Source organism: Caretta caretta, chromosome 2 (genome assembly GCF_965140235.1).
Source record: "Caretta caretta isolate rCarCar2 chromosome 2, rCarCar1.hap1, whole genome shotgun sequence".
NCBI lineage: Eukaryota > Metazoa > Chordata > Testudines > Cheloniidae > Caretta > Caretta caretta.
In genome coordinates this window covers 154,867,293-154,877,902 of record NC_134207.1, presented here as the reverse complement: position 1 = coordinate 154,877,902, position 10,610 = coordinate 154,867,293, and the positions used below count along the sequence as shown (strand labels likewise).

The 10,610-nt window shown below is 46.5% G+C and overlaps 1 protein-coding gene across 1 annotated transcript in view; it reads left to right on the top strand.

Moving 5' to 3' along the window:
• Positions 1–1,516: 1,516 nt before the first annotated feature.
• AHRR (aryl hydrocarbon receptor repressor) overlaps positions 1,517–10,610 on the top strand; it is a 150,545-nt gene continuing 141,451 nt past the window's right edge. The window contains exon 1 of the mRNA XM_048839433.2: positions 1,517–1,623. The gene's annotated coding sequence lies outside the window, so the exon portion shown is untranslated. The remainder of the gene's footprint in view (positions 1,624–10,610) is intronic.

Genomic DNA, 10,610 nt, shown 5'->3' with positions numbered 1-10,610 from the left:
CACGAAAGCTCATGCTCAAATAAATTGGTTAGTCTCTAAGGTGCCACAAGTACTCCTTTTCTTCATACAAAGTAGAAATGTTAGAAATAGGGGCAGGAAATAATCAAATTATATACCCTACAGAGAATGCAAGTTAATTGATCTGGGACATGGCATCCAAAACACAACTATTGAATAAGAAACACAAATGGGAAGTACTAAAGCTAGGCCATTGCAATATAATCTACATGAAGGCTTGGAAGAATTCAATTTTTCCTTTCTCCTAATTTCGATAGATGTTTATTTTAAGCACTTTTTAAATTTTTATCCATTCAAATTTTCACATCTGCAGGAAATAATTGGGGGGGGGGGGAGACAATAACTATAATGACAATAGACGTTGGGACTCAAGAAGTTAAAGTTGTACATCTGCTTAAACACAAATTGTCAACATTACATCAAAAATATGTAATTATCCTTAAATCAAACTGTGATAAGTTCCAAACAGCATTTTTCTTACTTTGCCTAGCTGTACATTTCAATATTATTGATAGACATGTTTGTTTTGGTTTGTGTGTGTATGGTGAAATTGGCACTTACCGACATTTACTGATAAAAATCTAACCCGTCCACCCTAATAAAATAGATCAATGTCCATCAAAAAATAGAGAGATAAGGTTAGTGAGGTAATATCTTTTATTGGACCAATTTCTGCTGGTGAAAGAGACAAGCTTTGGAGCTACACAGAGCTCTCCTCCTCCTTCTTCCTGAAGAAGAGCTCTGTGTAGGGGGGAAAGCGTAAGTTAAGATGTGACTTCACCCACCTTGTCTCTCTAATATCCTGGGACCGACAGAGCGCCCCCGACACAGCCTACTCAAAAAATCCCTGACTTGGGGCAGCAGCAGGCAGGAACGTCAGCGAGCAAGCGGCTGACTGACAGCCCTTCCGGGACGGGCTCTGCCGAGCTGTGCTCAGGCGAGCGGGCCCGTCACAACTAGCACCATGTCACACCACAGGGCAAGCGCCGCGCAAGTGTCCCGGGGGCAGAGCACCTGAAAGGGGCCCAACAGAGCAGTTACAGCACCTGGCTCAGGTGCCTGCCGGGCTGGGACTGGCCTCTGGGGGGTGTGGGGGGGGGGGCAGGCTCGGTCCCCTCCGCCGCCTGTCACGCCGCGCTCCCTGCCTGACGGAGTATCTCTGTGCGGGCCGGCGCCGGCCGCAGCCAGGCCCGCTCGGGCGGGCGCCCGGACAGAGGCACGCGCCGGCCCCGGCCCCGCTCCTGCGCCGCTCGGGGGAGACGAGCCCGCCCGGGCAGGGCAGCCGGGCAGGGGGTGGGGGTGGGCTGGCGGCAGGGCGGGGCGGCCGGTCCCAACGGGCGCGCACTGGCGGCAGGGCCGCCTCCCCCGCGCCCTTCCCGGCGCCGCAGCGCCCTCTGCTGCCGGCGCGCGGGGCTGAGGATCGCGTGCGAGCGGGGAGCCGGGAGGCTCCGCTTGTCACTGCCCCGCCCGCCACCTGAGTCACCCGGGGAGCGGCGGCCGCGCATCTCCCGCCACTCCGCGCTCACAGCCGCTGCGCCAGCGGCGCCCGTGCTTCGCCTGCCGCTGCGCGGGACTCTGCGCCCCGGAGTGTGGCTGCTGCTTTGGGTGAGTTGTTGCCTCCGAGGGTCTCTTATTATAAAGGCAAGTGTCGGGCGTGGGGTAGGCAGGGATGCCGGGGCAGACCTAGAGCGTCGCTATCAACCCCCAGCCGCGGTGTCCCCGCTCGCCGGTGCCTTGCGGTGCCATTGCCCGGCGGGGCTAAGCGCGCTCGGGGCGGCGACTGAGCCTGCCGAGCCTAGCGCATGAGGCGAGTTGCATTCTGTGAAACTCCCGTGCTGAGCGCCCGCATCGAGGAGGACAGAGGTCCCGGGACCCATGATGCTGGGAACATTTTCCTGGTGGGTGAAAACTAAAATATAAGAAGCAAAAGGATTTTGCACTGGCCCCTTTGGCTCCTAGATTCGGCTTTCCCCGCCTTCTGTCACGGACGCCTTAAGAGACCTTCAAATGAAAAGTTAATGAAATACAGTTTCATGGAGTGACTATATTCAAAATTAAAAAAAATAAAAATAACTAGGTGGTTATAGTTCTGGGTCAGTCAGCATTTCCTCTATAAAACCCTATATATAATTTAGATGTAAAAATTCTCCCCGAGTTTCAGTTTGGTGTAAGGGGAAGGGGGCAGGGGGAGATTCCAACACTTTTGAAGTTTGGCTCAGTTTGATTTGTAAACTGGAATTTTCAGCCCTTCATGTGGACATGCAACTTTGGGTATTAAGGAAAAATACAGTTTAAAGGCCAGGTTATTTCATTTAGAAACCCATTTTTCTGAGTATGGACACCAAGATGTTATGCTTTTATATTATTAAAAATTAGTTTCCAGAAGTTGATTTAGAGCATGCTTGGCAATAATTGGTAGTTGAAGGTCTCAGCAGAGAGACTCACAATTGGATTGAAATAAAAACTGAATTATCCAATTGGACCCAGAAGTAATCTACCCAGAAGAATGATGAGGCATCTTTGTGAGCCACTGTGGAGAAGATAACAATGCCACTGTCGCTACATAATGATTTGCTGGGTAGAGGACTTCACTATTCAGTGCTGTCAGTTAAGCACTTTTGTAAGCAGTAAGTGCACTAATTTTGTGTGCAGTTAAACAAAAAGAGGCCTAAAGATTGCCATAGTCAAAATTAAACCAGCAAAAAACACTGGTTAACTCACAATCAGGGTTGAGGTTTTAAAAAAATTCTCTACGGAGTAATGCAGTACCCAAGAATGTAAATACTAAAGAAGTTAGGAAATAGTCAGTTAAGGTTCCAACAGCAACCTTTACAGAGCGACCCCTACTATTGCCCATTTTCTAAATACAGGCCAAGACCTCTTCTTTCATTGCCACATCAATCTTATCTCTTCCTCATTATCTATGTATGCTACAATACAGTTTTTCATTAATTGATTATAGTCAATGTTCAGGCCCAAAGAGAGATATGGGTATCTGGAATCTGTACCGGGATAGTGGGTGAGTACTTGAGATCTCCAGCCTGCATGTAGAGAATAAATTGAAAATACAGGAGTCTCTGGCCTGTACAGATAGACGGTACACTGTGGTGTGGATGGCTTTAAGCCGTCCTGCAGAAGGTGGACGGGAATAGAGAGAGATTTTTATATGGAGAATTGGTAAAGGTTCAGGGCACAAAGTTAAACTTGGTGGCTGCATTTTAGTTGATAATGGTATGAATTTCTAATATCTGCATTCAAAATGACCCATCCGTAATATGCAGTGTTGTTGTAGCTGTGACAGTCCCAGGATATTAGAGAGACAAGGTGGGTGAGGTAATATCTTCTGTTGGTGAGAGAGACAAGCTTTTGAGCTTACACAGAGCTCTCCTTCAGGAATAGGCGCCGACTCCATGGGCGCTCCGGGGCTGGGGAAAATTAGTGGGTGCTCTGCACCCACCAGCAGCCAAGCTCCCCTCTCCCCCTGCCCCATCTCCTCCTCCCCCGCTCCTCTGCCTACTTCCCAGTGCTTCCTCCCCCCCCCTCATTTGGCAGCATTAGCACACTCCGGGAGGGAGGAGCAGGAACGTGGTGTGCTCAGGGAGGAGGCGGGGAAGAGGCAGGGCTGGGGTGGGGATTTGGGGAAGGGGTTGGAATACGGGCAGGGAGGGGGCAGAGTTGGGGCAGGGACTTTGGGGAAGGGATTGAAATGGGGACAGGGCAGGGCTGGAAAGAGGCGGGGCAGGGGTGGGGGGTCTCATGGAGTGGGGGCAGGGCAGAGGGGGGTCGAGCACCCATGGGAAAGAGGGGAAGTCAGTGCCTATGCCTTCCAGTGTGGGAAATAGATCAGAGTGTCACAGTTAAATAGAGGGGTTCTCAAACTTTTTTTGCTGGGATCCCCTTTGAAAATATTTCAGGCTCTATACCATGCAATTCTTATTTTTGCACTGCTGCTGGTAGCAGTGCTGCCTTCAGAGCTGGATGCCCAGCCAGCAGCTGCTGCTCTCGTGAGCCCCCCTATAGTAGTCTTGCGATCCCCTTTTGGGGTGGGACCCCCAGTTTGAGAAATGATATGATATAGCTACTTTTGCTAAACAAACACATATTTCAAGGAACCATTCAAGATAAAGTGGTCATTAACACCCCTCCAGGCATAGGAAGGAAAGGAAGAGCAGAGAAGCAGTTGGGGAGGGTTGTTAGTAGGTTATAGATTGTTGTAATAATAAACCATAAATCCAGTGTTTCTATTCAGTCCATGATTTTTTTGTGTCTAGCAAAGTTATGAGTTAAGCTCACTGACTTGTCTTTTGAAAGTGTTGTGCAGGTTTCCTTTGAGGATGAGGACTGATAGGTCAGATATAGAGCGATTGCTTTGTGAAAAGTATTTTCCCACAGGCAATGTGGTGTTTTTGTCTTTTTTCATTTTCCTGTGTGAGTTCATTTGAGAGTGTAGTGATTATCTGATTTCGCCCACATACTTTATATTGGGGCATTTAGTGCATTGGATGAGGTACACTTCATGTTGTGAAAGCATGTTTAAGACCCATGGATCTTAAAAGGGATATTGTGGGGGATTGTAGCAGTGGAGATATGTCTGCAGGTTTTGCATCTGTAGTTGCAGGGTCTGGCACTGCTTTGAGTTGGTGTATCCTGGTCTCTGGGAAGCTTGCTGCTGCTGCTGAGGTTGGGGGGTTGTTTGAAGGCCAGAAGAGGGGATTCCGGAAAGATTTCTTTCAAGATGGGGTTCCCGTCAATTATGGGTTGTAATAGTTTGATGATACCCCATTTGGGTTCCAGTATGGGGTGCTAGGTGACAACTAGAGGTGTGTGGTTAGATTTCAGAGACTGTATGGGGGTTTTCTTGGCAGTGGAGAGATTATGGTGGATGTGATATTGTGTAAGGATTTCACAGTCAGTTTTTTTTACTGAAGCAATCAGTTCTCTTTTCTTATGGTTGTCAGTGAAAATGTGGTAAGTGTGAGTTGTGTTGTTATTGTTGTGGTATAATTCTTTGAGGTGGATGTGATGTTGCACTCCATATGGTTTTATAAAAATATGCTAATGAGTGTGAATATAATGTAACTGGAATATGCTTCACGCAGAAGGTCTCTTATAAGCTATCATTACAAAGCTTATAATCTACTGAGTGTGGTCATCCTATTTGCATGAATATATCATTCTTGTATCTGAAACTAGGAATATAAAATATAACTCTGAGGTCCTATTGTAGTTATGCAAAGTGTGGGCCATTAATGGGGGTTTAGAATCTTGATGGCTCCCATCAACTAGGACAATTGACTGTAGATGGCTCTGTTTACTTGCAAGCCTTCCTGTGAATCAGGTTGGGAAAGAATGAAGGCTTGGGGTCTCACAGGACATGTGACCATGTCACTTGGTACTGGAATCCATCTTAAACCTGGTGTTTTCCATCTAGAAGGAGGGGTGGGGACCCAAAGAGACAAAAGATTCCCACCTCATGCCAAAGGTATATAGGGGGTGGAACAGAACAAAGGGGACTGCAGTCATGAGACTCCCATGTGTAGCATAATGTGGCCTGGGAATCCTTCAAGGTGTGGAGAGAAAAATCTGTCTTCTCTACGAAGAGCTTGTCCTTTCAAATGGAAGATCTTCCTCTGCCATCTGCAACTCTATTAGGGAGGCATCCGTCATTAGAGTCAGCATCAGTGGTGGTTGCACAAATGAAACGCCTGCCCAAACATTGGGTGGGTCTTTCCTCCAGTCCATGGAGTGCTTTACTGCATAGAAATTGATACTGATCCTGGTACAGCGACTGGAGTTTATCGGTGGTGACAAGCTGACAAGCAGTTTATTGATGCAGGACAAGTGGGAGCATTCCTCCCGCTATACAAACTTACCATCCTTACTAGTCTCATAGAGACAGTCCAGGCCAGCACTCAAACATCAGCCAGGAACTGCCTGCAGCTGCTAGGTGATATGGCAGCATTCACCTTCGTCACCCCAACGCCCGGATGGTCATGACATGTCTTCAGATGTGGCTTACTTCTGTCTATTCCCTGAACAGGCACAGACTAATCAAACTGCTATCACTGCCCTGCGCAGTAAAGGACTCCATGGACTGGAGGAAAGACCCATCCAATGTTCGGGCAGGCGTTTCATTCGTGCAGCCACCACCGATGCTGACTCTAATGACAGATGCCTCCCTAATAGGCTGGAGAGCTCACCTCTATGACCGCAAGGGTCAAGACAAATAGTCTTCCACAGAAGTGACCCTCCATATCTTTCGGAGCGAAGGGGCATCAGGAACACCTGTGCACACCTTCTGCCTTTCATCCAGAACACCCAGTCAAAGGTCATGATGGACAATATGATATGTATGTTTTACGTAAATTGCCCTCATTCTCCCATGGGGCATGGATGTCTTGTATGCCCTTCCCCCTGTTTCCTCTTCTATCCACAGTCCTGTTGAAAATTCGACAAGACAAAGTGAGAGTTATTCTCATTGTCCCCTCCTAGCCAAGACAAGTCTGGTTCCCTTACATGCCACAGATGGCAATATGTCCTCTGGTTCCTCTTCGGCCCATTCCCCACCTGCCCTCTCAAAGTGATAGGCTGATCCTTCACCCCAACCTGCAGGTCCACCGTCTCCAGTCTTGGCTCCAGGGCTTAGAGGCAGAATGCTCTGACAAGGTGAAAGACATGTGGCTGCACAGCTGAAAGTTGACCACTCGACGTACTTACCTACAAAAATGGAAATGATTCCAAGTTTGGTGTCATTGTAAGCACACAGACCCAACTTCATCTTCCCTCCCTCTGATTTTACATTTTACATTTTAAACCTCAAGATGTCAAAACTCTCACTCAGCTCCTTTAAGGTACATCTTGTGGCCACAATGGCTTTCCACTGTCAGGTAGATGGATACTCTGTGTTCGCTCACCCGCTGATGCATGTATTCCTTAAGGGCATTGGGAATCTCTTCCCACATGTGATACCACCTGCTCCAACCTGGGATATTAACTTAGTTCTCAGAGCTTTGATTAGAGCTCCCTTTGAGCCCAGGGCAACTTGCTCTCTCTTACACCTGTCTATGAAGACAGCATTTCTAATTACCATCAGTTCAGCTAGATGCATAGGATAAATAGAGACCCTAATGACACACCCACCATACACAGTCTTTTTTAAAGAAAAAGTAATTCTGAGGCCACATCCCAAATTTCTTCCTAAAGTTGTGTCCACTTTCCATATGAATCAACAGATCCATCTCCCAAAAACCACATTGTGACTGTGACGGGTTCGGTCACAGAGATCCCCTTGGGACTGTCACCTGATGTGCTTAAATTACCTCTGTGCCCATTTTCCCTGCCAGCTTGGGACTCCAGAACTCTGCCTCGTTGAGCCAGACACACTAGCCGGCTGCAACGCAGACCCAGGGTCTGGGTCACGTCCCCAAAGCTGCAGACTTTAACTAAAAACAGCTCAGCAGGTTACCTGTCTCCAGCACCCAGACACCCAGCTCCCAAACCCCAAATAAATTCATTTACTCTGTATAAAGCTTATACATGGTAAATTTGTAAATTATTCACCCTCTATATCACTGATAGAGAGATATGCACAGCTGTTTGCTCCTCCAGGTATTAATCACTTACTCTGGGTTTATTAATAAACAAAAGTGATTTTATTCAGTATAAAAAGAAGGATGTAAGTGGTTTCAAGTAATAACAGCCAGAATAAAGTAAGTCACAAAGCAAAATAAAACAAAACACGCAAGTCTAAGCCTAATACATTAAGAAACTGATTACAGGTAATATCTCACCTTCAAAAACGTTCCAATAAGCTTCTTTCACAGACTAGACTCCTTCCTAGTCTGGGCCCAATCCTTTCCCCTGATACAGTCCTGGTTAGTCCAGCAGCATCTCAGGTGGTAAGCAGGGGTTTTCTCATGTCTGGCAGCCTCCTTTGTCCTGCTCAACCCCCTTTTATAGCTTTGGCACAAGGTGTGAAACTTTATCTGTGCTTGTCCCCACCCCTGCCTCATCAATGGAAAAGTACAAGGTTTAAGATGGATTCCAGTATCATGTGACATGGTCACATGTCACTGTAAGATCCCTAGTCTCCATTCTTCCTGGATTGGCCCATACGTACACAGGAAGGTTTGCAGGTAAATAAACCATTTACAACCAATTGTCCTAGTCAATGGGAGCCATCAAGATTCTAAACCACCATTAATGGCCCACACTTTGCATAATTACAATAGGACCTCAGCATTATACTTCATATTTCTAGCTTCAGATACAAGAATGATATATTCATACAAATAGGAGGAATATATTCAGTAGGTTATAACCTTTGTTATGGTACCTTACAAGAGACCTTTTGCATAAGGCATGTTCCAGTTACATCATATTCACACTCATAAGCATATTTCCATAAAACATATGGAGTGCAACAACACAGTGACATCAGGGAGGCGATTCTGCATATGCTAGATGTTAGGTGAGTACTAGAATTCTACTTAGACAGGACTAAGGACTTCAGGAATTCCCCTAAACTCTTCCTTTCATTTGCAGAAAGATCCAAAGGCTCTGCAATATCAGCTGAAAGACTATCTAAATGGGTCTTGGGTCACATTAATCACTGTTATCAAGGATGCCACCTGTTGCCTCCATCCAGAATCTGTATGCACTCCATGAGATCAATTTCTACCTCAGTCATATTCCTCAAAGATGTCCCTATCAGAAATCTTCAGAGCAGCAACTTGGGCCTCTCCCCACAGTTCCGCAGAACATTATGCAATCACTGGAGATTCAGCCTCCAATGCCATCTTCAGCTCCACAGAACTCTCTGTAGTAACAAACTCCACTCCAAAGCCCCAGTCCTCCGTCGCAGATACGTCTGCAAAGTCACCTACAGTGAAGCACCCACAGGGACACTACTCAAAGAAGAAGAAGAAGTTACCCGGTGCAGTAACGATGGTTTTTTGAGATGTTTCCCCCTATGGGTGCTCTACAACCCGCCCTCCTCCCCTCTACTTTGGAGTTCTCCATAAGGGGCTCTGCAGTAGAGAGGGAACTGAGGGGGTTCAACCACACAGTGCTAGAGGCAGACCGTGAGGGAGGGAGCATGCATGTGCCAGCTGAATGCACACAGCAACCTAAAATCTCTTATTAGAGGTGCAGAGGCACAGATACACCTATTGTGGACACCCATAGGGGTACACATCTCAAAGAACCATCATTACTGCACAAGGTGACTAGCTTCCTCTTCTTGCATTTGCTCAGGAAATAGATGTTGCTGTTAAGTTTTGCTTCCTTTTTCTTCACGTTGTAAAGTTTCCATTTCGGACAGCAAAATTCAATATCTTCCATTGTAATATGCAGTGTTGTAGCCATGTCAGTACCGTGATAATAGAGAGATAAAGTGGGTGAGGTAATATCGTTTGTTGGACCAACTTCTGTTGGCGAAAGAGACAAACTTTTGAACTTACAGAGAGCTCTTCTCCAGGTCTGTGAAACTTACTCAGAGTGTCACGGGGGAATACTTTTTTGTGGATGGGGAGGATATGTTCTCAGCCTTAAATGTATATTGATGACATTTTTTGCTTGACTGGTAAATTCTAAGGCCTTGTCTACAGTGTAAAAAATGTACCAATCCCCTCCCTCCTAATCCATTCTAACACTGGTCCAGCTGAATTGGTGCAGTGGAAGCTCTAGTACAGACAAGGCTTCATTGGCCAGAAATTATTCTGACAGCATTTCGGTTAGTAGGCTTAACTGAAACGTAGTAACAGGTTTCAGAGTAGCAGCCGTGTTAGTCTGTATCCGCAAAAAGAAAAGGAGTACTTGTGGCACCTTAGAGACTAACCAATTTATTTGAGCATAAGCTTTCGTGAACATAGTAAAAACGGTTCAGGTGCTGGTGATGGTGTATTCTATGGCTTCCACCAGTCTTAGCACCACGACAGATGAGCTGGTGTGAGAACGAAAAGCAGTTTTTCGGGTCAGTATCTCTTGTGAAGTCTTAGCCTGAGACCCTGTAGAATGCTTGGGGCTTTTTTGTGACTTACCTAGGTTCTGCATCCAAAACTATTCCTTAATAGTCTTGGTAATTACTGCTGTCTCATGTTGACATGTGACTTCAACTAGCTTGAATGGGAATGTAAGGGATGTGAGAGAGTCTCTGAGCCTCTTGCTCAGGACAAGAGGTTTTGGAAGGAAATCTTAGGAGGAAGTGTCAGCCAAGGTTTGTTACATTCATGCTTTTGACTTATCAATAAAGCCAAACCCCAGGAAGGAGGTGAGTTTGGACACTAAGGGCTTTTCTTCACTACAGTTACCATGTGTTATATCTCAAGGTTACCCCTAATTTGACTCCCATCCACACACAAAACCCCTTAACTCAAATGTGGTGATGCTTTCCGTTTGTGTTGGTTGGCCTCTCAGGGGGTATAGATAACAGCTCGAGAGAGCACAACTGCTCAGCTGCTAACATAAGCACTCTGTGCTGCAAATACCATCACTCTGTGTGGCTCAGGTGTTAATTTGCAATATGGCCACTCTCAGGGTATGTATGCACTTAAAATGCTACAGCGGTGTAGCTTCCCTGCTTCAGTGTAGAT